The sequence below is a fragment of the Pinus tabuliformis genome, chromosome 4_2 (genome assembly GCF_031772625.1).
Source record: "Pinus tabuliformis cultivar Carrire ecotype Pingquan chromosome 4_2, CPIR1, whole genome shotgun sequence".
Taxonomy (NCBI): Eukaryota; Viridiplantae; Streptophyta; class Pinopsida; order Pinales; family Pinaceae; genus Pinus; species Pinus tabuliformis.
Window position 1 is genome coordinate 672599422 of NC_142304.1, and position 27868 is coordinate 672627289.

General features: G+C 37.0%; 1 pseudogene; it reads right to left on the minus strand.

The window, feature by feature from the left end:
• Positions 1 to 27868, minus strand: LOC149171222 (UDP-glucuronic acid decarboxylase 2 pseudogene; annotated as a pseudogene).

Below are 27868 nucleotides of genomic sequence, written 5' to 3' on the forward strand. Positions count from 1 at the left end.
TCAACTGAAATTCAGAACTTTAATCATGGTTCTGTTTGGACCTATGACAGTTTTATATTCGACCATGTCCCAAGCGTTTTCAGGGTCTCTGGAAGAACCTAAAGCCCAAAACCCATCAGATTAGTTAGAACCATGAAAACCTGTTTTGTTAGATTCAGACCCATGAAAACTTGTTTTGTTAGATTCTGGTTAACAAGAAAGAGGGCATATTGTCACTTCTGCATTTCACTTTCATAAGAATGGGGTGAAGAAATGAAAAAGTGATCCAAAGTGGCTCTGCAGAATATGCTTCTCTAAAAGACAAAGCAACTACAGATTCTTTTTAGGTCTCCATGAAATAATGCATGATCAAATTGAAAATGCATATTGGTAGTTGATTTTCTATGGTTTTCATGAAATAATGCATCATTAAAAGACAAAGCAACTACAGATTGCTTTTTAGGTCTCCATAAAATAATGCATGATCAAATTGAAAATGCATATTGGTAGTTGATTTTCTATGGTTTTCATGAAATAATGCATCATTAAAAGACAAAGCAACTACAGATTGCTTTTTAGGTCTCCATGAAATAATGCATGATCAAATTGAAAATGCATATTGGTAGTTGATTTTCTATGGTTTTCATGAAATAATGCATCATTAAAAGACAAAGCAACTACAGATTGCTTTTTAGGTCTCCATGAAATAATGCATGATCAAATTGAAAATGCATATTGGTAGTTGATTTTCTATGGTTTTCATGAAATAATGCATCATTAAAAGACAAAGCAACTACAGATTGCTTTTTAGGTCTCCATAAAATAATGCATAATCAAATTGAAAATGCATATTGGTAGTTGATTTTCTATGGTTTTCATGAAATAATGCATCATCAAATTGAAAATGCATATTGCTAGTTGATTTTCTATAGTTTCTTGCAAAGTGGCTCTGCTGAACCTGCTTCTCTAAAAGACAAAGCAACTACATATTGTTTTTAGTTCTCCCTGAAATAATGCATGATCAAATTTATTGGTAGTTGATTTTCTATGGTTTTCATGAAATAATGCATCATCAAATTGAAAATGCATATTGGTAGTTGATTTTCTATGGTTTCTTGCCGACCTAGCACAAATCTTAATTACTTGTAAACCATATCAGTTCAATCAATTCAATACTACAGTCAACTGTTCCCTCAATAGATGGAAGTGTTTTTTGACATTCCAAATCATTTTTTTAGCATGTGGTAGTTGATTTTTATCGGTTTCCATTGCCGAGCTCGCACAAATCTGAATTACTTGTAAACTATGATCACTGAAGTCAACACCAGAGACAATTGTTCCCTCAATAAATGGAAGTGTTTCTTGACTGTCTAAATATTTTTTTATTGTTACACAGGAATTAAATACAAATTCTATGCAAATAATTCAAACTTCCTGCCACCTCTCTATTTGGTTGAGTTGCAGTGAAATAATTCTATATGTGAAGTCCTATTTACCTTTTTGAAGTTTTATTTACCATTTTTGTATGCTTATTGATATAAATTCTTATTTACCCTTTTTAATGGTTAAACATAAAGTTTTAATTGTTTTGGAAGTGTATATATTAACTTAATTAAGTATATTAAATTTTTTAAGTAAGTTATTTATTTATTTATTTATTTTAATGAGAGTAAAGTTATGTTTTTTATTTTTAAACTTCAATGTTTAAATAATAATGTATTTAATTAATTTCAAATTTTTTTAGTAAATTATTTTTATCAAAGAAATTTTATTTATTTTTAATGGAAAAAATTGTTTATTTTGTAACATTATACTGCTAAAATTTATTTAAAATTTTATAACAATTTCTTTAGCATATTGTTCTTCTTTTTTTTCACAAAAGCCATTGTTAATTGACTTAAGTTCAATATATCTTCAATATCTATCTAGGGATCTTGGCTCAACCATGGAATTGAATTGAGCCCATGAACTCTCAATAGCAAAGGTGCTTTAACAATGGGGACTCAACCAATTAAGCTAACCATCAGGGCTTTCAATACCTATCTTTTTGTTTGTGAATTTACAATTTTTTAGAAATTCATTTTTAAATAACTAATAAATTATCAAGTGTCATTTTAGTTTATGATAGACTCATATTCCTCTTCCATATCATATTTCCAATCAACATTATCCTTGTTTTCAAATATTTTAGGTTCACATTCACTTAACACTTATTAAAACATGAATATTGTACCTAATTAGTGTCCCTTCTCATGATGTATTTCTCCTTGGTCTGTATCCCCATAGACTAGAGTTTCAACTTAGTATATTGTTGATTTTCTTTAGACTCTTTAGTTGCTTCTTCTTCGTCCTCTTCAATAATACCCAAGTAACATGAATATTTTATCATAATTTTTTCTTACACATTCATGAAATATAACATCTTATTTGAAAAACTATGTACAAGTAATATGACTATACTTTTTATAAGTCTTTTATTCTATAATATAATCAAGGAAGATGAATTTGATGGACGATACATAAAGATCTTGTGTCATTTTTCCGAATGTGTGCAAATCTTTTTTATTTATTAAAACGACTAATGGTACATTTGCATCCAATAGAAACTTTAAAAGTTGCTTTATGTGTTAAAATATTTGTTAGACTCATTTTGCAAGCACATAGTTGTATTACTAGTGTCAACTTGTTAGGTAACCTTGATTCGATAAATGAGACTTTATGTTTAGTCTTGTTTTAAGTTAATAGTGGTGGTTTTTGGGCCCATGGTTTTGATGGTTTGTGGCGTTGTGCACTGTGGATTGCATGTAATGAAGCATTTAAAAGGCTTGAGATACTCCATTGTAATGGGCCCAAAGGTAAGCATTGAAGGCTTACTTGGGTGTCTTGGTCAGATTTGGTCAAGGATATTAATAGATATATTAATGTTGGTTTTCCTAGTTAAGGCTTTTTCTAATTATGTGTAATTTCCATTATTTACTTTTCTATTTATAAAGAAATTGCATGTGTATTACTTACTGTAGAGGTTTAAAACTTACATTTGATATCACAATAAGTTTCGCTTGGTGGATCAAAGATGGAAAGACTTGGACTTTCCAACAATAGTGTTTTGATGTGAGATCCATGGAGACATAAACAAGTTGGTACATAACCAGAGTAAAGGCCAATCGACTTGGACTTTCTAGCAAGAGTGGCCTAGGCATTTCTTGCATGTTGGATGAATTTACTTATGAGGACATTTTGAAGCATCAATTGGATAAAAACAACTCTATAAGTGGTGAGTGTTTTACCGATGCCACAAAAAATGCTACAGTGTCAATGATGTAGGAGCATGAGGCTTGAAGACAAAAGGCTTCGAATTTATTCCAAAAATAAAATTAAAAGGTTTACAAACAAAGGAGTGGGATCCTTTAGTTGTCAATTTACAAAGTTTTCTAGATAGGATTTGAGCTAAGATTTAGGGATTGAGTGATTTTATAATTAATTCAAGTTGTTTAGATTCAGTTGACATTTTCGAGGAGAATATCAATTAGATTATATATTGTCTAGGATTAGGCAGATTCGATCCATGGATTGAGAATTTGATTGTTAGAATGAAATAGTATTTATGTAAGTTTTGAGTGATTGTAAAGGGATTTTGATTGATTTGGCTTGATTAGGCCGTATAAGATTAAGTTACAGAAACTGTATCTCTATGTATTTGTGTATAATTGGTCAATCCTGGAGAAGTTTTATTCCTTCGAAATACCTCTGAGTTCTGTTGATTTCCTGTTTGACTTTTGAATTAGAGTATGTAAAATCTGTATTGCATCACCAACCTTGCGTTTTCCGTGGTTTGAAATAATTTGGTTATGTTCTAAAAACATCGGAGAATATGGTTTGAGACAAGTTAAATGTAGCGGAGGTGTTAAGTTTGGTAGAACAAAGAAAAGAAAACCTGACAAAATCGTGTTAACCCAAAGGAGTCTAGAACCGTCCGATCTACAGATCAAATAGATCTAACGGTCATCGCGCGTCAATAAGCTCGTGCGTTAGTCAAGGAAGTAAAGCGGTTTTACTAGTGTATCTATTTATCAGGTGAAGAAAAAGTGGTAAGATGTCTTTTGAAATTCCAAGCGATTCCGTTTATCGACCAACACGTAGCATTTGGGTGGAGAGAGAAAACCACTTTATCGGGTGGATAAACATCGAGCGAGATCTTCAATTGATATTGCTGTTAACCGTTGGATCAAGTGATCTTTGATTAATGGTGGAGGATTGCCGATTAGTTTTGTTGATTGGGTGAACCAACAACCGTCGGATTGAAAGGTAAGATCAATGACGGAGAGTTAGCGGGATAATGTTTGGGGAAAAATGGACGCGATAAGGAATTAACCAAAAGTTTGAATTCATTTTGATTCTGTGGCAATTGAAAGGTTACCATATTGTGGGTAAAATTAAGCAGTTCTACTAATTTAGCAGAATACCCAAGTTTGGAGGTAGATGACTGATACTCCAAAGGAAATCCAAGAAGAAGTTCCACCTGAACTTGCAGAAATCGTTTCTGGATTTGAACGATTATCCATATCACCTGCACCCAGACCACCATTTATGGTATTAGAGAAGCTTACTGACACTGAACAGGATCTCAAGGATTAGAAAAATAAATCCAACATGGCTTTTAGAGTTGGAGGAAGAGGTGGTGGTCGAAGAAGAGGAAGAACAGTTGCAAATGCTGAAGTGCTGGAAGCTATGCAACAGATGCAAGCTAGATTGGAAGCAATGGAAATGGGAAGAGATGCAAATGCTGGAGATGTCAGTGAACCTAAAGTTGGAGCTGCAGAAGATGAGGAACCTGCAGATGTAACGTCTAAAATGAGATTCTTTAAGTCAGTGTTGAGATCCACATCCAAGCTTAGACTTGAAGTTTCAATCTACACAAGAAGCTTAAGCCTTGAGGAATTGATAGACTGGATAAATGACATGGAGAAATTCTTCGATTATGAAGAAACAAAAGAAGGAAAGAAGGTGAAGTTTGTTGTCACAAAACTGAAAGGACATGCAACACTTTGGTGGGATGGAGTGCACGCAGAAAGAAGAAGACTTGGAAAACAACCAATTAAGAATTGGAACAGGATGGTGGCAAAACTGAAAAGTAAGTTTTTGCCAAGTGATTATCAGAAAACATTATTTAGATAGATGCAGAATCTTAGACAGAGGTCTATGACAGTAAAAGAATACACAGACGAATTTTATAAAGTGAGCATAAGAGCAGGACAAATCCAAGATATAGATGAGAAGGTTGCAAGATATGTGAATGGTCTTAGAATGGAGATCCAAGATGAGATAAGTGTACTTTCTCCTAAAACAATAGAAGAGGCTTATAAGATGGTATTGAAGGCTGAAGAAAAACTCATGAGGAAGCAGTATGCCAGAAATAGAGGTACTTTCCAAGGAAGGGGAAGTCAAGGTGGTAGAGGAAGATCTACAACACCTAGAGATGGAGCTATAAGCAGCTCAAGTCAGCATGCGCCCACGAGAGGTGATGAAAGTGGCAGAGGTAGCTTTACTAGAGGAAGAGGAGGCAGAGGTAGAGGAAAATAAATCAAATGTTACAGATGTAACAAGCTGGGACACAGAGCTTATGAGTGCCCAGAAAATATAGGAATGAATAAGAGGAATGCAATTGTTGCAAAAACTGAAGAGGAAGTAACAAAGGTAATAGAAGAAGAGAATGTACCAGAGAAAGGGGAATCTTTGGTAGTCAACAACATTTTGTTAAAGCCAGCTAAGGAAATTGTTGAACCAGGATAGAGAAAAACCTTGTTCAGGACTGTGTGTAAGGTTCAAGGGAAGTGTTGTCAGATGATAATAGACAGTGGTAGTACAGATAATTTGGTCTCCACAGAAGTGGTGGAGAAGTTGAAGTTGAAAACAAAGAAACATCTGACACCTTACAAGGTGTCATGGCTTCAAAAGGGATATCAGTTGGTAGTGAATGAGCAATGTGAAGTGGAGTTGCAGTTGGGTAAATACAGAGACAAAATTATGTGTGATGTGATGCCTATGGATGTGTGTCATATATTGTTGGGTAGACCTTGGCAATATGACAGAGGAGTTATGCATGATGGAAAGAAGAACACATACAAATTTAGCAAAGATGGTGTCAATCATACATTGCTGCCAATGGAAGAAGAGGATACATCAAAGAAACCTGATCCAAAGACCCTTTTGCTGAGTGGAAAGGAGTACTTGTAGCAGATGGAAGAAGATGAGGTAAGTTTTGCATTGGTTTGCAAACCCAAGGTAATAATTACTTCCACAAAAGTTTCTGATTTACCAATTGAAATTCAAGAGATGCTGGACAGTTATTGTGATATCATTGTAGATGATTTTCCTAATGAGTTACCACCCATTAGAAAAATTAGTCATCACATAGATTTGATTCCAGGAGCAAATCTACCTAATAAAGCAGCTTATAGGATGACCCCCACAGAGAATGAAGAGATCAGGAAACAGGTTCAAGAACTGTTAGACAAGGGACTGATTAGAGAGAGTTTGAGTCCTTGTGCAGTGCCAAAAGTGTTGAGCCCAAAGAAAGATGGAGGCTGGAGAATGTGCATTGATTCAAGAGCAATCAATAAGATAACAATCAGGTACAAATTTCCTTTACCTAGAATCAAAGATTTGATGGATTGTTTGAGTGGAGCTAGATATTTTACAAAGTTAGATTTAAAAAGTGGTTATCATCAAATCAGAATTAGAGAGGGAGATGAGTGGAAAACTGCTTTTAAGACCAATGAAGGATTGTATGAATGGATGGTAATGCCTTTTGGATTGTCGAATGCCCCTAGTACATTTATGAGGCTCATGAATGAAGTTTTGAGAGAATTTATTGGTAAATTTGTAATAGTATATATGGATGATATATTAGTTTACAACAGACCAAAAGAGGAACATGTGAGACATCTGAATTATGTCTTACAGAGGCTAAAACAAGAGAAGTTACTCTTAAATTTAAAGAAATGTTAATTCATGAAGGAGGAGTTGGTGTATTTGGGCTTCGTTGTTTTTCATGATGGATTAAAGATGGATTCAAAGAAGATAAAAGAAATAATAGAGTGGCCTTCACCAAGAAGTGTCTTTGAGGTAAGAAGTTTTCACGGTCTTGCTAGTTTTTACAGGAAATTCATAAGGAATTTTAGTAAGATCAATGCTTCAATTATTGACACAATAAAGAAGGACAGACAACCATTTAAATGGACTGCTGAAGCAGAAAAAAACTTCCAGCTGTTGAAGAGAAAGATTACTGAGAAACCTATTTTGATTTTTCTTGATTTTAATAAACCTTTTCAAGTGAAGTGTGATGCGAGTGGAGAAGCCATTGGAGCTATTTTGAGTTAGGAGGATAGACCGGTAGCTTATTTCAGTGAGAAGCTGAACGAGTCAAAGAAGAAATATTATTCTTATGACAAGGAGTTTTATGCAATGGTGCAATCTTTGAAGAAGTGGAGACATTACTTGATGTCCAAGGAGTTCATACTGTATTCAGATAACCATGCATTACAATACATTATGCAACAAACCAGAAGCATGCAAAATGGGTAGAATACCTTCAAACTTTTAATTTTGTGTTAAAACATATAATTGGTCAATCAAACAAAGTAGTAGATGCCTTAAGTAGAAAAAACATTTTAGTTCAAGAAAGTCAAATTCAAGTGTTGGGTTTTGATTTTCTTAAAGAGTTATATGAGAAAGATCTAGATTTTAAAGAGGCATTTGAAGCTTGTAGAAATCTTGTTTTGTTAGACAGAAGCAAGTGGCTGGATTATTTCCTGCAAGAGGGACTCTTGTTTAAAAGAAATCAGTTGTGCATACCAAATTGTTCTATGAGAGAAAATTTGATTAAGGAGAAACATAGTGGTGGACTGGGAGGACATTTTGGTGTAGACAAGACTTATGAGCAGTTGAACCGGTTTTATTTTTGGCCAAAGATGAGAGCTGAAGTGGAAAAGTATGTGAAAAATTGTAAAGTTTGTCAGTATGCAAAGGGAAGGAGCCAAAACATAGGTTTGTATGTTCCATTACCTATTCCAGATAGGCCTTGGGATATGGTAAGTATGGACTTTGTTTTGGGTTTACCGAAACATCAAAGAGGAAATGATTCAATTTATGTAATAGTTGACAGATTTTCAAAAATGGCACATTTTATTCCATGTTATAAAACCAGTGATGCAATGCTAATCTGTTTTTTAAGGAGATTGTAATATCACATGGGTTACCTAAGAGCATAGTTTCAGACAGAGACACCAGATTTGTTGGACATTTCTGGAGGACATTGTGGAAGAAGCTTGGAACTAAACTAAGTTTCAGTTCTGCTTATCATCCTTAGACTGATGGATAGACTGAAGTTGTAAATAGAAGCTTGGGTAATCTTCTGAGAAGTCTTGCAGGTGAACATCCAAAACAATGGGATCAAGTGTTGGCACAGGCAGAATATGCTTATAATGATTCTCCTAATAGGAGTATAGGGTGTTAATGCTCGAATCTGCCTCAGGCTGAGGAAGGCAAAACTCAAGGCAACATCAAACCACGCTCAGCCTCGTAGCTAGCCCTACGAGGACAGGAGAGGGCTCTCTCCGGGTCAATCTCGGAAAAATATAATCAATTAGGCTCGAGATGACTGAAAATGTAACTAATCTTAGGCTAGATATTAAGTGCAGAAGTTCAAAGGTGAGTTTTTTGGGGTTTTTGTTGAATCAAAAGGAAAGGCAATTTTGGGTGCGGGGATGAGACACAGTTTCTGCAGAGGTCTGATTGGAGCAGGGTAGGCAATTGTTTTGATGCTTTAAAAGCAATGAGGTGAATAGATCAGACAGGTGAGGAGCTAAGGAGAGTAAGAAAACCTCAAGAGTTCTCCTTAAACAGATGAAAACATAGGATATCAAACAAACTTAAAGGCAGAGCATTACAGATTATGAATTCTACCTTAACACTTCATTTGTTCAATTGCAGAAGATGAGAGAGGGAAAATGATACACATAACAAACTTACACGTACTGAAAGAAGCACACCATCAAGACATAAAGCCACAAGAATTCCAAAAAGTGCTGCAAAACCCTGGTCTTCCCTTTGCCAAAATGCTGAAGTAAAATGTATAATAAAGTCTCAAAGCCTCTTCCCAAAGAGTCCAACCTTGAAAATGACTAAGAAGATACATAATATAGGCAAGCTAACACATTCCCTTGCCTCTAGGGGTCGAGCTCATCATCCTATGAGCTGTTTCAACCAATTCTAAACAAAGCACTACAATCTAGGTAGTCAAAACAACTTGCCTCTATAAGCTAGGAAACCAATTCATTCATTAAATTTTTGCTATTTTATGAATGAATCATCTAGAATATGTAAATAAGTGTCAAGTCAACATAAAGTTCCATTAATTACATCAAGAAGGGTGAAAAATCCCATCACAAGTAAAAACTGGTCAAACTGGCTACGTTTCCTGAGCTGAAGATGAAAATTGTGCCAAAAAACCCTGATGCGCGTCGCGCCTTTCCACCTGCATTTGGGGCACTTCCTGGCATCCAAATTGAGCTCAGGTTGACTTGTTGGAAAGCCCTGGATGTCTACTTTCCAACCCAAGTGGAATTTTCCAATTTGATGTCCATTTGCCCCTCCAAAAGTGCATTCGCCCAAGGTTGCTTCCTGTGTGTCGAAAAAGGGGCAGTGAGGTCATTTTTTGCATGTTTTTTGACCTTTTGGGGACCCAAACCTTGATGAAATGCCTTGGCAATAGCTGAGCAGGTATATTTCATCATGAAAAATCAAAAAATGCAAACCATTTGTGATTTGGACCTCCCAATCTTATGGGTCGCGCGCTGCGCGCTACGCGTTGAGCCAAAAAACCTGTTTTTAGAGCCAAAAATTCAAAGTTGACAAAATTTCTTCCAAATTCCTTGAAATTTGGGCTGGGGGTCCCCAATCAAGTACTATGCTCAGCCAAAGAGGCTTCGGCCAAAATCCAAAGACGATCAAGCTCCTTTTGTCTTTTTTGCTTCTTGACCGCTTTCTTCAATTTTGCCTTAAGACTCCTAATTCGCGCCCTGCAAACTAGGTTCTGGACCTTGTAATGCATAGCCATGTGTTTCAATAATGCATTGGCTCTATTGGCCTTTTTCAGCTGTTCCTCCAAGTAGATGTTGACCCTCTCGAGATTAGCCTCTCGATCCTCATTTACTTGTTGCTCTAGAGAGGTGAACTCAATTTCTCTATGTTGGGCAGCTTGGTGATTCTCACGGATGTTCTGTAGCTCTATGATCACGTGCTGGTCCTCAAGCTGTTTATTCCGCTACTCTAGATACCTGATATATTGGGTCTTCTCTGATTTTGAAGTTGTCTCATCATCATGAATAGTAACAAAACCTGATGGCTCACCTGAAGGCCTCTCCTCATGCTTGGGCTTCTTGCCCTTATCCTGTACCTGCGGTGCTGCTGTGGAATGCAAGGCCCCTTCCAAACGAGGTGGAGATAACACTCACTGTGCTGATGAAGTCAACGAGACACCTTCCACCCTGGGTGGAGATAGTACTCGTCGTGTAGATGCAAATAAGTCCCTGTAGCCTCGCTGGTATGTCACATATGGAGGAGCACTTATATGCTCAGTCTCGGGAATGTCTGGCTGGTGTGAAGGTCCTCCCTTACATTTGGTATCCCAGTGGCCTGAGCAATAGTCTAGGGTGACAAGGTGAAATTCACTCCGGCAAGGTTTACATGACCATCCTGCAAATGTAGAACAAATAAACGAACTAGTTCCCGATGATGCTGGATTTGTGAGATCCGCTCACAGTATTCAAAACATGATTGATACCGAAAACAGTCCATTGCAAGTGGACAAGCTTGCAATTGAGCCAAAGAGGTAGGCTCCTCCCTAACATGCTGTCCACTTTTGCCACCTTTGTGATACCTCCATGGCACATTAGGTACATTTACCTCCGGTGTAGAGTCACTATCATAATCCTGCTCATATACTGACTCAGTCTCTGACATGTTCTTTAAAAAAAAGGTAGCTGGAATATATATATGCTGATATACAACTGTGTGCAAAATTGACTGTAGACTTTTTCTTTTTCTCAAAATGTTGTGACCAAGGGGACACAAATATACAAGGGAATTGTTAAGAAAGGGAAAACATTAGGGAAATGGGGAAAATGGAAATAAAACAAGGAATTTAGGGAAGGGAAGGGGCATGGAAATCTTGAAGTTTTAGGGTTTGGGATGAGGTAGGGAATATATGTTTGTAGTAGAAGGGAGGGGTTAGGATTTGAGGGAGGATAGTGTAGGGTTCTATGAGGAATTATTGGGGAAAATATTGGTGAATATAGGGGATGGGAAACAAAGGAAATAGGAAAACCTTGGCAACATTTATTTTTGAAAACCCTACAGCAATCTTGGCATTTAAATCCTTACAGCAAATTAATGGACAAGGAGGGTTTTTACACTTGGTTTTTTCATGGAAAATATAGCATAATTTCTTTACATAAACCTTTCAAAACCAAGAATGAGCCGTGGATAAAAGCCTACCTGTGATTTGATGCGTGAGAAGAGGTGTTTGAGTGTGTTTTGGACAAAGTCTGGGCATAAACTTCAATGCGCCGCGCGCCTCACCCAACGCGCCGCGCGCTCCTGATGCGCCGCGTGCGTGTAAGATAGCACTGGAATTTGTCGCCTGATGCGCCGCGCGCCACTGATGCGCCACGCGCCACTGATGCGCCGCGCGCCCAACCTGATGCGCCGCGCGCCCTGGAAACAGCCCAATTTGCTCACAAACTCACAAAATTGCCTGAGAACAATGCTCTTTGCTCTTGGAATGTGGAATGGGTTGCAAATGAGGAGAAATATCTTCATATAGACTCCTTGTTGATTTTTGCTTAACCCAAAACCCATTTTCTTATGTTTGGTTGTTGACACTTTTTCAAAATTAATAGGCTCTGACCTTTTTGGTTTCCCCTTTAAAATTGGTTGAAATAATGATTTTCTCTGATAATTTTTTGCAGGGATAGCTCTGATATGCTCTGGCAAAGAAGACCAAGGCTGCACTTGAACGATTGAAGAACTGAAAATTTTGACAATTTTTACAAAAATGAGATGGCGACTTATCTTCAAAACAGAGTTTTGAAGAGAAGTCCTAATTCAGCTGTACAATGATGAAAATTATTGAAGTGATGATCTATCAAAGACATCCCTCTGGCCTGCTGGTCTTCTAAGACTTTTCAAGACAAAATTGACTCAACCCTAGACCTAAGACCTCAAAATTTAAAACATGATTGTAAATGACCTTTGAAGACTTATTTTAATAAACAGGCCTGAACCAGCAGTGCCAAGCACGAGGGGAATGAGTGACACAAACCGCTCCATCACAGTTATGGCATGCCTAACGAAATGCAACTGATCAAAACTGATGGGACAGCTAATCATGAAATGCAAAAGAGCTTTGATCTCTAACGAAGGGATAACTAGACCGACTCTAACACAGGGTAGAGTCCATTCTGTATAGTTTATGGAATGCACCCAAGGGGAGTGTCTGAATTGAGAAACTTGGGAAAATTTGAAATGAGAAGTGCTAAAGAGAAGATTTTGCTACAAAAGTTCAAGCAATACATGAACAGGTAAAACAACAATTACAGAACAACAACATAAAATACAAGAGCAGATCAGATTTGAAGAAGAGAGAAGTTAATTTTGAAGTTGGAGCTTTGGTTTTAGCACACCTGAGGAAGGAACGATTTCCAAAAAGGGAGTATAACAAGTTAAAGTTTAAGAAAATTGGACCATGCAGAGCCTTGAGGAAATTTTTCACAAATGCATATGAAATTGAATTACCCCCTGATATTGGAATATCTCCAATTTTCCATGTTGTTGATTTGTATATGTATGAAAGTGGAAATGCAGATGACAAAACAGAGGATCAAGAAGAACAAGAGATTAATTAGGTAAAACAATTACCTATAGCAAAGGAATTGAAGCTAGAGAGGATTTTGGACAAGAAATTATTGAAGAAGACAAGAGGACAAGAGTATTTTCAGTTTTTGGTCAAATGGAAGGATCAACCAATTGCTGAAGCCACTTGGATGATAGATACCATGCTACAAAAGTGGGGCAATTCTGTGAAGAGCTCATGGACAGGAGCCCATGAAGAGTTTTGTCCTCAGGAGTTTGATTCAGGAGCATGAGGCTTAAAGACCAAAGGCTTCGAATTTATTCCAAAAAAAAAAAAGTTTACAAGCAAAGGAGTGGGATCCTTTAGTTGTCAATTTACAAAGTTTTCTAGATAGGATTTGAGCTAAGATTTAGGGATTGAGTGAATTTATAATTAATTCAAGCTGTTTAGATTCAGTTGAGATTCTCAAGGAGAATATCAACCAGATTAGATATTGTCTAAGATTAGGCAGATTCGATCCATGGATTAAGAATCTGATTGTTATAATGAAATAGTATTTATGTAAGTTCTGAGTGATTGTAAAGGGATTTTGACTGATTTGGCTTGATTAGGCCGTATAATATTAAGTTATAGAAACTGTATCTCTGTGTATTTGTGTATAATTGGTCAATCACGAGGCGTTTTATTCCTTCGAAATACCTTTGAATTCTGTTGATTTCCTGTTTGACTTTTGAATTAGAGTATGTAAAATCTGTATTGCATTGCCAACCTTGCGTTTTCCGTGGTTTGAAATAATTTGGTTATGTTCTAAGAACATTGGAGAATATGGTTTGAGACAAGTTAAATGTGGCGGAGGCATTAAGTTTGGTAGAACAGAGAAAAAAAAAAACCTGACAAAATCATGTTAACCCAAAGGAGTCTAGAACCGTCCGATCTACAGATCAAATAGATCTAACAGCCATCGCGTGTCAATAAGCTCATGCATTAGTCAAGGAAGTAAAGCGGTTTTACTAGTGTAGCTGTTTATCAGGTGAAGAAAAAGTGGCAAGCCGTCTTTTGAAATTCCAAGCAATTCCATTTATCGATTGACACGTAGCATTTGGATGGAGAGAGAAAACCACTTTATCGGGTGGATAAACATCGAACAAGATCTCTGTCTAATATCACTGTTAACCACTGGATCAAGTGAGCTTTGATTAACGGTGGAGGATCACCGATTAGTTTTGTTGATCGGGTGAACCAACAACCATCGGATTGAAAGGTAAGATCAACGACGGAGAGTTAGCGCGATAATGTTTGGGGAAAAACGGATGCGATAAGGAATTAACCAAAAGTTTGAATTCCTTTTGATTCTGTGGCAATTGAAAGGTTGTCATATTGTGGGTAAAATTAAGCAGTTTTGCTAATTTAACAGAATAGCCAAGTTTGGAGGTAGATGACTGATACTCCAAAGGAAATCCAAGAAGAAGTTCCACCTGAACTTGCAGAAATCGTTTCTGGATTTGAACGATTATCCATATCACCTGCACCCAGACCACTAGTCAATCTCATATGTGTTGAGAAAAGAAACATGTTAAGGAATATTTTTGGTCATTTAGGGGTTAACAAGAATCAATTTTGGCACATTGACAACACCCAAAGAGATAAATAATAAGAGAGCCATGGTTGGCTTGGTACAAATTTCAAACTCGAGTGCAATTGCTAGAACTGAGACCTTGGTAGGTGATGAGGTAAAATATATCCTTGAGGAATTAATTTTAGTTGAGATATGCGCACACTTGGTCATCATATTATTATTATTATTATTATCCAATTTTAATGTCACGGCCAAGCTAGACACCAAATTGGTGTATGAGACCCCCTTGTTTGTGGGACAAGGGACCCACCTCCGTGCAACGATTTGACTGCTAAGTGTACGAAGGCATACATACTCTACCCCCCTCTGGTTTTGAACCTATGACCTCTTAGGAGGAAACACATGTTCTTAACCATTAGGCCCACTCAAGTTGTATGAGGGAACACATGCTCTTACACATAAGAACTGTAAATGCTAGAGAATTGCAACGTTCATATTGTTAATTGCTAGGTTTTTGGAAACAAAGAAAATAATAGATAAGTACAACAATCTATACACAGGTGTGAAAATCAGGTGTGTGAGTAGTAGTTATGAGAAAAATATCAATTAATTTGTGTGGAGATCCATTTATATTTTGGGTTATATACTAGGTGTTGGTATGCTTGAAATCATGGGTGCATATATGAATGGTTCCTCATGATGGAAAAGTCGAAGCTCTAAATTAATGTCGAGGCCTAAATTCATGAGTGCCTCAAAGGAGAAACTCATATCATAAGTTAGGGAAAATATGCTAAGGATGGAATAGCCATAAGTTTTCAAGTAGCAATAGTAACTACTAGTCACATGATTGTTATATGGAATATCTCTAGATATGGAAAACAATATTTCTTGAAGGGTAGAACAATTCAGTTTCATTTGAATTGTGTATTTACAAGTAAGAGGAATGATCACTGTGCAGATGGAATCTACGACAGGCTCGACTATCTTACCCGAGAAGACCTTCCACTTGACGAGAAAATTCAAAATTTATTGAGGGAATAGTGGCAGATTTTGTTTTCAGTATTCATGGATAGATATGGCTCAAGAAGTAGAATTGTAGTCCATTGCATCTTCAAGTGGAGGAAAGAATATAGATCGTTGGGACGATGAGAGGAATTAACCTCAATTCATGCAAGTAGGTTGAAGTAGTTAATTCATGTTTACTACCTTGTTTGTGCATCAATGTGATACTTTGGAGTGTTGTTGAAAATGCATGTGTATTAAAAATAGATCTAGTAGCGGTTAGAGCAAGGGAAGGTTTTCTTTTTGGTATATTCTTTATATATTACGAGTTCATTTGTAATGGAGGTACATAGAAAAAACAATGGACATGGTGAGAGAATTCCTCAAGAATCCTAAAGGAAACATTGATTACATATATATATGATAATGGAGTTGAAAATTTTCATTGCATATAAATGGGCATATGATTGTAAGACTTAGTTCAACATGTGTACCCTTGGTAAATCAATAATAAATTCTAGACATAAACATAGTTGATAGGAACAAGTGTGACATATTCCTAGATACCTAAATATAAATTATTAGGGGAGTAGGATCTGAGTAATTACTCCAAGTCAAATTTAAAGGGGGCATTTTATGTTAACCTTGAATAGGTGAACGAGACATTATGTTCAACCTTCTTTAGGTGAATGTTTGTAGTTTTTGGGCCCATGATTTTGGTAGCTCTTGGAATTGTGTCCATGGATTATATGTAATAAAGCCTTTGAAAGACTTCATATAGTCCATTGTGATGGCCTTGGAGGTGAGCAATGAAGGCTCATTTGGCCATATTGGCTAGCTTTGGTTAAGGATATTAATATATCTATAAATGTTGGTTTTCCAAATTAAGGGTTTCTAGGGTAAATATTTAAGTATTATGTGTGAATTCCATTGTTTACTTTTTTGTTTATAAATAATCTATGTATGCATTACTTAATGTAAATGTTTATAACTTATATAACTCATGGATTATTGAGGTGGATTTAAATTTCACCATGCTTTTAACTCAAAAATCCATATAGGACGTTAGGGATGTGCATCGATGAGAGGAAATATGCATGTTATTTTGAGGAACGGGTGGTGGTTCCCAATCATAATGCTCAAGCAAGGGAATGAGAGAGTAGTGTTTATGGTTATGCAAGCAAGTGAGAAGGTTTGGTTGAGTCATTTTGACGACCAAATCTCCACATTGCATGGTCATTAATGTCCTATTAGCTGGAATGACAGATTCAAGGGGTGAATGGAGTGATAATACCCTGTGGCCTAAACTTTATATGAAAAGATAATTTATTAATGAGGAGAACTCATAGGGAAGGCCCATTTCAAATAGTTAATTTTGTGGTGTCTCTTCTATGGTATTTAAGTTCTTCTTATTATTATTAAAACCCACATGGGCTTAGATTGGAAAAGTAGACTTACATTTCCTCCTTCAAACCCCACCCTTTTGCTCTAGGAGATTACACGAACTCCCTCTCATCTATGGATTTTTGTATTTGATGGATATCTTTTTAGTGATATAGTGTTGGTCAAGTCTTTATTTTTGGTAAGAAAGAATTTTTCATATATTCTTGTTGTATGTGTGGTATTAAAGGTTGAACCCTCTCAACTTTTTATATCAATGATAAATGGGGAGGGCATCAAAAGGAGAGTTAACAATTACTTCTCTTGGTTATTAATTGATTCTCAACTCTTGATCCATGGTTATTAGAAAGAACGAGAACAACTAGGAATAATGGAGGAGCAACATAAAGTAGTAGGTAGTAACTCTAATACATCTAGAAGGTGTAGACTGCGGGCTAACAAAATGTCAAGTAAAGGAAACACTCCAATCAAACAAAGTTGAGTAAAAAATTAAGCTATGAAAGTAGTTGAGGGATATAATAAAAGGTTCCCAACTGTGATTGAGGAAGTAGAATTGATAGGAAATATATTTGAGGAGAAATGTGGAAATACCTCATATGATGCCATTGATGTGGAGCACATTGATTGGATTCTATATACAATGCTTTCTTAGAATAAATATAGAAAATATTTCAAGCTAGTGGAGTTATATTAGCATGACAAATCCTTATATCTCAAATGGTATAATATTATGGTGTTCAACAATAAGACATATTGGACAAGAGCCCCAAGGGTTAGCTCAGTTGGTCAAAATCAGTGCCTCGCCATCAGGAGGTCACATGGTCCATTCTCCCCGAAGCCCTTGGGGTTAGGTCTTGCAGTAGGCCGAGGGGCGTCAGCCCAAATTTTTCTATGGATGTAGTGCCACTAGTTGACCAGGGTGTCCATGAACCACTCTCTCAAAAAAAAAAAAAAAAACATATTGGACAAAATGTACTTTTTAAACAACAATTATGAATCTTGGTTAACACATTTTAGGGAATGGAAGTTGTGGAGCAAATAAGATTTGAGAAGATCAAGCACTAGCTTGAGAGGCCCATATATATGCCACTCTAGTCTACATTATATGAACTTTACCTTTGATGCAGAGGACTAGAGACCTTATGGATTGGTCTAATTCATTTTTCTTAATCCTCTATTATAGCATACCTAACCACCTAACTATCATTATGGAGGTGGGGTAATCAAAATTTCCTTTAACCATACTTTATAAGCACCACTCTAAATCATTTTGTGAGATCATGGATGTATTCTACTCATTGAGACCTTTCCAACAACTATACTCTTACTCAAAACCAAGATTTGAGCAAGAAGCTATGGAATTTTAATTTTTTCTTAAGGATTTTCTCTTTCATCCCATGTGACTCTACCACATCATCGTTAATACCTTCCATCTCATCATTTTTGTAGACTTGTACCAATTACTAATGAATTCTTTACATATCATGAAATAAGGTATATTATACTAAGAGATATCTTGCTTGCAAAGAGTCTTACAACACATCCAAAATGTTCTTCTTCCACACTATGTCACGCCCAAGAATTATTTTTGTGTGACATCTCGCACCACTAAGAACTTTGGCATCCTACGAAGTGCCACAATCCTAAAAAATTCTTCCTTGTGTGATGCATTTCCCTTTAAAATTATTTTTTCATGATGTGCTACTCATCTTTATTTTCTTTTTATGTGAGATGAACCTTTTCCTGAAGTATATTTTTCTTTCCTTTTTTCTTTCTTCATTGCAACACCAAAAACATTATTTCTTTGTAGTGAAACACACCACAAATTTTTATGATGTGATGCACCAACTTGCACAAAAATAACTCTCTCATGATACAAGGAACTCTTCCTCCTCTGTTGCATAACAAAAAACTTTCCCTTCTTGCAATATATTGTTGTAAGTTTTAAACCTTTAGAATGAACAATGCATATATAGTTCCTTTTTAATAGAAAAGTAAAAAATGACAATCACACATAATATTTAGATATTTACCCTAGGAACCCTTAACTGAGAAAACCAATAAAATGTTTAGAGCCACAACTCTAATTTTTATCATTAACTAACCTCATAATTTACAATGCAATATATAGGATCTTACAACACTCGAAACCCTAATCCATTGACCGATATTAGATTACACCCTTAATTCCTTAACCAGAATTAGAGAGCCACGCGCTAAGAAACCATGTTCCATAAAACTACATATAAAGGAGCACAAGATTACATGATCAAAACTCCAAGATAAAAATCACCATTATTTTTCTACAACAAGAAAAATTTTCAGTGTTCACAAACTTTGTCAATGAATCTGTGACATTCTTCAAAGTGGCCACCTTCACCATCAACGCCTTCTTGTCTTTGTAATGTACATGATAGAAATAGTGAGAACATAATTGCAAATAACATCTAGATTTTAATAGATCATAATAAAAATATTGAGGATAATAGGAGCAAAATATGATAATTTTATTACCAAGAACACAATGTTCACTTGCCTCTTTGAGGGGGCACCCTCTTTAGAGAAAATCTCAATTATAATAATTCCCCAGACATCTTTTATAATTCTTCTGCTTATATATATACTACTTTATAGTCTTCTAGAACATTCTAGAGGAGCAACTTTCTCATAGGTAGAACCTTCTAGTAATCCCCCTTACAAGAGTTGTGTTCACATTGTTACCAGCCTTAGTTAGTAATAACAACGTTTCATACATAACAATATATTAATCTATATATTAGGTGTTGGGGAAGCTAAGACCATATCATGATCTCCCCCTTAGAGAAAAAACTTTTCCTCAGCGCTTGAGATGTGGAAAGTGCTTCAGAATGTTGGTAGGTTCCTAGGTCGCATCCTCAGGTGGTGTATCCTTCCACTATATAAGAACTTCTTGAATTGTGTGATGGTGGAGACATATCTCATGGTGGTCAAGGACTACTTTAGGCTACAACTAAATGGAATCTTCTCCATCCAATTCTAGTAGACTAGTTTAAGCATTGTAATTAGACCCACTCACTTTCTTTAAGCAAGAAACATGAAAAAATGGATGGTTATTTGAGTGGTTGGGAAGCTATAATTTTTAAGTGATAAGTCCAATGTGCTAATTGTATATATGTTGTAAAATTTCAAAGTGACGTTATGTTGATGGTTGACTTTGAGTGAAGTTTTCCTATATGATTATAGATAAAGAAACACCTGATTCCCTATAACAAATGGTGTTTGAAGTGATGTTAATCAACCTATTCCTTCATTTGGTTTTGGTCCATGGCCAAAGTATATTTGAGAGTGTGGAGAATGACATCGTCATTGTACCTTTGAGACACCCAATAGGTAAGATAAGATTGATGGTGGATTTTAACCATAAACTTCCTCAAAGGGAAACATGTGTGTGGCACCATGATACATTTTATTATACCACGATTCAGCTAGTGATAGCCATTGAACCCATTGAGATTGTCTTTCAAAAGTAAAACACCTAAAATAAGTTTCCAAGCATTTTCTAAAAACATTAATCTAACTAGTAGTTTAGGCATGATCAGTAGTGATAATATGCAATTGGGTGCACTAGAGTCTAAATAATTCCCGTTGGAACTTACCAATCAAAATCAGGATCACGAACAATGATAATCTATTCTGGCATCCCATGTAGTTTGAAGATATTTTCCATGAAAACTTGGGCCACCATCGAAGATTTTGAAAGGATGTTGTAAAGCACAAAAATAATCATATTTGGAAAGTCTATCAACCAACACGATTATGAATAATTCATTACCTATTTTGGCAAGGCATATAATAAAGTTCGTAGATATATTGGTCCATATAGGAAGTGGGATAGGTAGAGGTTGAAATTTTCCTGGAATGTTCATTATATAATCATTGTTGCATTAATGAACATAATGTTCAACCACAAAAAGTTCTCTATCTCTATCTATGTCCCCGTTACACAACATTTTGTCACTGTCCCTGTACTCCCTATTCCATGATCCTGGAGGACCTCTACAGTGAACCCTACATGAAGAAACTCCCATTTTGTCCCTCTTCATGAGTAGAACAATTCCCTTTTGCACCATTTCCCACAAATCTTCTATTTTTCCTAGTTTACAAGACCGACGCTAATGAACTTTGTCCTCCTCGCGCCGATATGCAGGGATTAACACTGTCCCTAGCGCCGACCGGAGCGACTAATATTTGTTTCAGTCATGCCGGTCCCCTTTTCAAAAGTTTTTTAAATAAGGAGCTGAAGCTTCCAGCTCTAGAAGCTTCGTAATGGAAGTCTGGTAAATGTTTGGGTTGGATGGAGTCGAGGATGTCAGTTTAGGCTCCTTTCCCCTATAAGGATGGAACTACCTCAAGAGATAAGACCTTCTCCCATGAGAAGAGGAACCATCTCCCATCCATTCATGCTATATAAACCTCCATTTTTCCCAAGCACAAGCTAGTGTTTAAGTGTTAATGTTGGTGTGCTAGTGCTAATTAAGTTTGGAGTAAACAACAAGCTATTCATAGTTGTAGCTCTTTATTTATTTGAAGGAGAAGTGTAAATTTGGTTTAGTGTGAAGCCTAAAGGGAAGAGCCTTAAAACTATCATTGTTGAGGCCATCATGGAATGCTAACAGAAGTGTGTGGGAACTTGGTTTTGTTGGAGGAGAATGGCAACATCAAGACAATGGTTGTAATCTCTTCTTGATTCAATATATATGCAACTATCGATTGATTTCCTACATAATGTGTCATCTCACATGTTTATGGATTAATGCTTCTTGACTTGTTAAGTAGGTTGAATTACAATTTGTCTATTATCACGGTTGTTGTTTGCTATTGTTTACTTATTTTAGGTGTTCGAAGAAGGAAACAGGAGATAGCTGGAGTAAGAAAGCAAGGTCATCACCAAACGAGATAAGCGTACTAAGAGGTAGGCCCTTTTAATTGGTTCTAACCTAAGGAAATATTCCATAGAATGTATCGGTTGTGGCTAGACCCATTATCGGGCTAGAGGAATTGTTTGTGTCCGCACTCATAATTTTACTTCACCACAAATTGGCGACTCCGCTGGGGAACCAATCCTTCTGTTTGTTTGCTTGGAATTTCATGGTTTTGTGTGAACTTTTCTAGTTTCGCCATTTCCCTTTAGTTTTGTTTGCTTTCATTTTCTTACTACTCTAGGTTTGAAATTCATAGTAGCAAGTTTGGTCCCAACTTTCAAAATTATTTATTTATTTTTTCATTCTCGCTCAGCATGCTTATTTCGCTGACAGTCACACCGATCAACGCGAAATCACAAAAAGTCACGTCGACCTCCTTCTGGCGCTTGTTGTCAGTTAGGGAGTCATGTCGATGCCTATAGGTGAATATTAGGGTTCACCCCAGATCTTGACCAGTGTGTTCTGCTCTCTTGATTTCTGCCTTGTAGCTTGTTTAGGCTATGTTCTCCCTGACTAGAAAGCTTCATTTAGCTTGGTTTGTGTGCTTGCTTGGTTTAGCCCACCCTCTGATGTGTTCAGTCTGGCCCTGTGTGAAGTTTTTTTTTTTCTTTAAATCCCTTGATCAGCGTTAGTTGTCAGTTAGGCATTCACGCCGATCAGGCCATCAGCGCTAGTTGTAATACTGGTCAGTCATGCCGATTGTGCCTATCGGTGCTAGTTGTCAGTTAGGCAGTCGCTCTGGTCTTTGAGTTAAGAAAGAATCAAAATTTCTCCCGTTCAAGTGACAGCGTGTCTTGACCCTCAGACTCTCTTTTTCCACTCAGAAGTGACTAGGATGCTTTGTTTGCTTCATTTTCAATTGAATGAGTGAAAGAATCTCATTTGTTCTCTTATTTCGAGTGTCTCTTTTCTCATTCTGCGCATAGATTACATTGCTTGGTTTGTCGATTGAAGCATTTGTGTGTATGGTCTATTTGATTCAGGGAAGCAATTGTTTTTAGTTTCATTTATCATGCTTTGGATTTGATTGATGCTTGTTTGTTCGGAACTGTGAAATTTTCATTAAAGTGCTTTATGTGAAAGATTCATTTTGCATTTTATGAAAAGAAGAACATCATTCTAGTTTACTTAAGTGAAAATATTGCATTAGTAGCGTCATTAAGAAGCTAGAATTGTATCAGCATAGGCATGAGAAATGAAATGAAACTTATTTTGTTGTTAAGGGAAGATTAAGTGAATTTAGGACATGCATAAGTGAAAGCTTTCATTCTTTGATTGTTGCATTAGTTGTGTGCTCTCTATCTCTCAATTAGCGATAACTTTCATCAAAGACAAAGATCTCTTTTCTCATATAGCTGCTTGTAGTATTTTTGTTAAATGACAGTGGTAGGTCCTTGTAACTGAAACCTAATTCAATATCAACTGTTAAAATTTATTGAATTAACATAAGGAAGCATTGAAACTTAATGCTCACATTTAGAGGTCTAGGCTAGAGACGTGTTCCAGCGTCTTTAAACCTAACAGCCGTCATTTGCTTCGGCACTAGACAACACTAGTACAGACTTGTGCTCCTCATACCTTCGTGTATATAAAGGGAGACGCCACTATGTTTTCAATCCTATATCCGTTGGAAGCCAAGTTTGATGCCTTGTAAACGTGATACACCGAACACAACATTCGGGGAGATTGTCTGCTCGTACTTCTTGGTTTGTCGGGAGGTATTCTGCAGTTCACGAATACCTGGTAATCCTTTTTCCCTAGATTATCCTAAGCAGTCATTTTGGTATGTTTGACTCATTAAATTTAAAAGATCATCGAGCACTTATCCTTTCGAGCTCGTTAACTCCGAAAGCTACTAGAGTCATCTTTCATCCTTTTCTCGACTCTTAAAACATGAAAAGGAAAAGTTTAGTTTTAGTGTTTTAAAATTAACTTCCCATGAAATATTTCTGGTAAAAGTTATCTTCCTTAGTAATTCTTTAAAAGTCGATTCCAATGGCAACATTCCCAGAGTCTACCAGTCAAGGGTTCCCCTCGGATGGGAATCCTGGTCCTTTTCGTTCTTTTGGAAATGCTGGTGCTCCTTATATGGTAATATTGTCCCTCCCTCGGTTAATCATTGGTTTACCTTTCTGGTTATTTTTTACCTCGGTGGTCCCGAGTGTCCCGACTCCTGTGGAAATGTCTCCTTCATTTGAATCACATCAACTTGATTCTAAAGTTGACCTCTCACCTTCTTCCCTTATTTTTTTACCTTCCTCTTCTACTTCGCCTGGCGAAATTTTCAAATCTAGTAACCAAGAGGCTAAGAAGAAGAAGAAAAAGATGAAGAAGAAGAAGTCAGATAAGCGAGAGGCCAACTGTGAAACCATTTCTCTAAATGAACTTCCTATTGACAAACCTTCTGATCCTCCATGGAAGGCTAGATTCCCTTGCAAGCTGTGTAAGGGTGACCATCTCCTTCGAGACTGTCCTGGCATTCCTAGAGTCTTAGAAGTATGGTCTCAAGACCTGAATCGACCATCCCCATTGACCTTTGGAGACCATGTTGATGCTACAACTTCAGCTAATGATGGTAAGAAGAAGGGAAACATTAGATTCCCCAGTAGGTTATGTGAAGGAGAGCATCTTCTTCACCTTTTCCCTCTTATGGATAAAGCTTCCAAAGTTTTGGAAAACCTTGTAGCTCCTCAACCCCAACTTCCTATTGGTTTTCAAAGCCTTTCTTTTGACTCTCTACTGGTTGGTAAAGAGATTGACTTGGATTCATCTCTTCCCTGTCCTGCTCTTCCTGAGCGAGACTCTCTTGTGTTTGTTCCCGACCAACCATTGGTCGAAAAGAGTGTCGATTTGGTTCCGCCACTAGTTGCTCACTCTATTTAGGAAGAGAATGGTGATCATATTGCTCATGTTCATCTCGTTTCCTCAGATTCTCATGAATCGAAGAGTGACCCTCTCGTCTCGGTTGTTGAGGAGACTCCTTCTCCTATTACTGTACAACATGGGGGTAATCGTATGATACCAGATAAAAATCAGACTTGAATTGAAAAAGAAGGAGTTACAGCTCACAGGTGAGTACTGCACCTGGATACTGCACTCAAACAAAGAGAACTCTCTCCGTACACTCTACTTACATCAAATGAGAAATTACATCATTAAGTACATTACTAGAACTCAGGAAGTTGCAACCAAACTCCTAAACTCTAGGAACAAATCCTAAACTAAGGAGATATGTTACAACTTGTGTAACCATTTCTCCATTAATACAAAATAATATTAATTATTTTCAACTCCCCCCCTTAATGGAGAAAGGATTATCCTGAACTCCTAGCATCCCTCTAAACAATTCAAACTTTACACACCCAAGAGGCTTAGTAAAAAATATCAGCCATGTTATCACAAGTTTTACAATATTCAAGACATATCTCTTTTGACTGTAGTTTCTCTCAATGAAACAGAGCTACATTGCTCTGCTTTTTGCTGCTCCGTGCTATGAACTCGGATCCAATGCTGAATGCCTAACTTGTGATAGATCTTCGATCATCCAAGTTACCTGCCCAATTAGAATCTGAAAAACCTGCTAGAATAACATCATAAGAGTCAGTGTACAAAATGCCATAATTACTAGTACCACTAATATACCTCAACACACTTTTTGCTGCGACCCAGTGACTTTCGAGTGGTTTTGAGTGGTTTTGACATGAACTGGCTCAACACACTAACAGAATATGCCAAATCTGGTCTAGTTGTAGTCAGATATATCAAACTGCCAACTAGCTGTCTGTACATGGTTGCATCCACCTCTTTAGTACCGTCATCACTGCTCAACTTTAAGTTCTGCTGTAATGGTGTTGCTGCTGATCTGCACTGCTCCATTCTGAACCTTTCTAGCAAGCTTCTGGCATACTTCCCTTGAGTAAGAAAGGTTTGTCCAGAGTCTTTCCATCTCATACACTTGTGACATCTGATTTCTTTGATCAGATTGTTAGCATTCCCTGTTACAATCATATCATCTACATACAAAGAAATCAAAATAATTTGCCTCTATTTATTAAACTTGGTATACATATTTGGATCATTCAAGCTCCTATGAAAGCCATGTTGTACAAAAAATGAGTCAATTTTCTCATACCACGACCTGGGTGCCTGTTTTAAACCATAAAGTACCTTTTTCAATTTACACACAAGATGTTCCTGCCCCTTTTTCACAAAACCTTCAGGCTGTACTAAATAAATTTCTTCCTTCAAGTCACCATTCAAAAATGCAGACTTAACATCTAGCTGGTGTAGCTGCCATTTGTGTTTTGTTGCTAAGGAAATTAGCATTCTAATGGTGTTTAATTTGGCTACAGGAGCAAAGGTGTCATCGAAGTCTATTCCCTCTTGCTGTGAGTAACCCTTTGCTACCAATCTAGTTTTAAGTTTCTCTCCCTTCTGCATTTATTTTTGGTTTATACAGCCATTTGCATATGGGGGTTTTACCTTCAGGCAATTCAACCAAATCCCAAGTATGGTTTCTATTTATTGATTCTATTTCTTCATACATTGTAGCCCTCCATGCATCAGATTTACTTGCTTCCTCATAATTTGCAGGTTCTACAATGTTTAAAACTTTGACATTAATGCATATTATTTCAATTTAGAAGGTAATCGAGTATTCCTACTTGATCTCCTTGGTATGGGACTTACCTTAAATCTGTCTATTTCAGCCTTTTTTGGGCTTGCATTATTGATTACATTTCCTGTTACTTCTTCTTCTTGTTTCTGCTCCTGCTCTTCATCTTCCTCATTGTTTTCTTCCATTAGCAATGGAATGTCCCAATCACTGTTAGAGCCATCCTTTCCTTCTTCAACCTGTTCTAGTTCTAACATTGTAAATTCCCCAGGATTCCCAAGATTGAAAGGACCAACATGTTCACCCTCCATAAGTCACATAAGGCCTTCAACCAGATCAGAAACGAACTGGAAAATCTGTGTCTGTTTCCCATTTCCATAGACTGTCAAAGGCTCCTTGCGCAAAGCCTGAGCAACAAAATTACTTGCAACCTGACCATCATCATGGCACATTCGCGGACCGTATGTATTGAAAATTCAAGCAATCTGAACCTCAACATTTGCTCCCCTGGGATAATCCATAGTCAGAGTTTTGGCTGTTCTCTTACCCTCAACATAGCAACTGCGGACTCCGATGGGATTAACATAGCCCCAGTAAGCTTCAGTTTGAGGATGTTCAAGAGGATCTCCATAAACCTCACTAGTACTTGTAAGTAGAAAACGTGCCCCAACACGCTTGGCAAGTCTGAGTATGTTCAAGATTCCCACATCATTAGTTTTGATAGTCTTCACAGGATTGTGTTTGTAATGCACAGGGGAAGCGAGGCAAGCCAAATGGTAGATCTGATCAACCTCCAACAATAAGGGTTCCACAACATCATGCCTTATCCGTTCAAACCTCGGATTGCCAAAATGATGCAAAACATTCTCCTTCCTTCCTGTGAAGAAATTGTCGACAACAATAACACTGTCGCCTCTTGCCATGAGCCTGTCAAGTAGATGACTGCCAACAAAGCCAGCTCCACCCGTCACGACAACTCGTAGGGACTTTCTCTTCAAAATTAGGGGTACTTTAGCCCCTGAATTCACCATCGAACCCGAATAATACTGAGAAAACTGAGAAACAGGCGTCTCATAAACAACCCGATGAGGTTTGTCGGGCACAAACCTTCCATTTTCATTAACATTAGAAGCCAAAAAATCAGGTTGAAGGATAAAGAAAGTCGATGCAATGGCGATTCCTATCAAAATAAACAATAGACGTTGCTCCCTGAGCAAATAATCTACTAGCCTGATAGTAGACCACGTCTTTTCTGGCTTAAGAGAGTACTCATCACTTTTATTCATATTGCACTGATAAAATTTCTGATCCTCTGATGAATAAGTCTTCAATGAGCACCATCGGGAAAATCCAATCTGTTGCCATCGAACAAATCGGGAACTCCAATGCGCCACCACCGGGCAAGTCCGATCTGCTGCCAT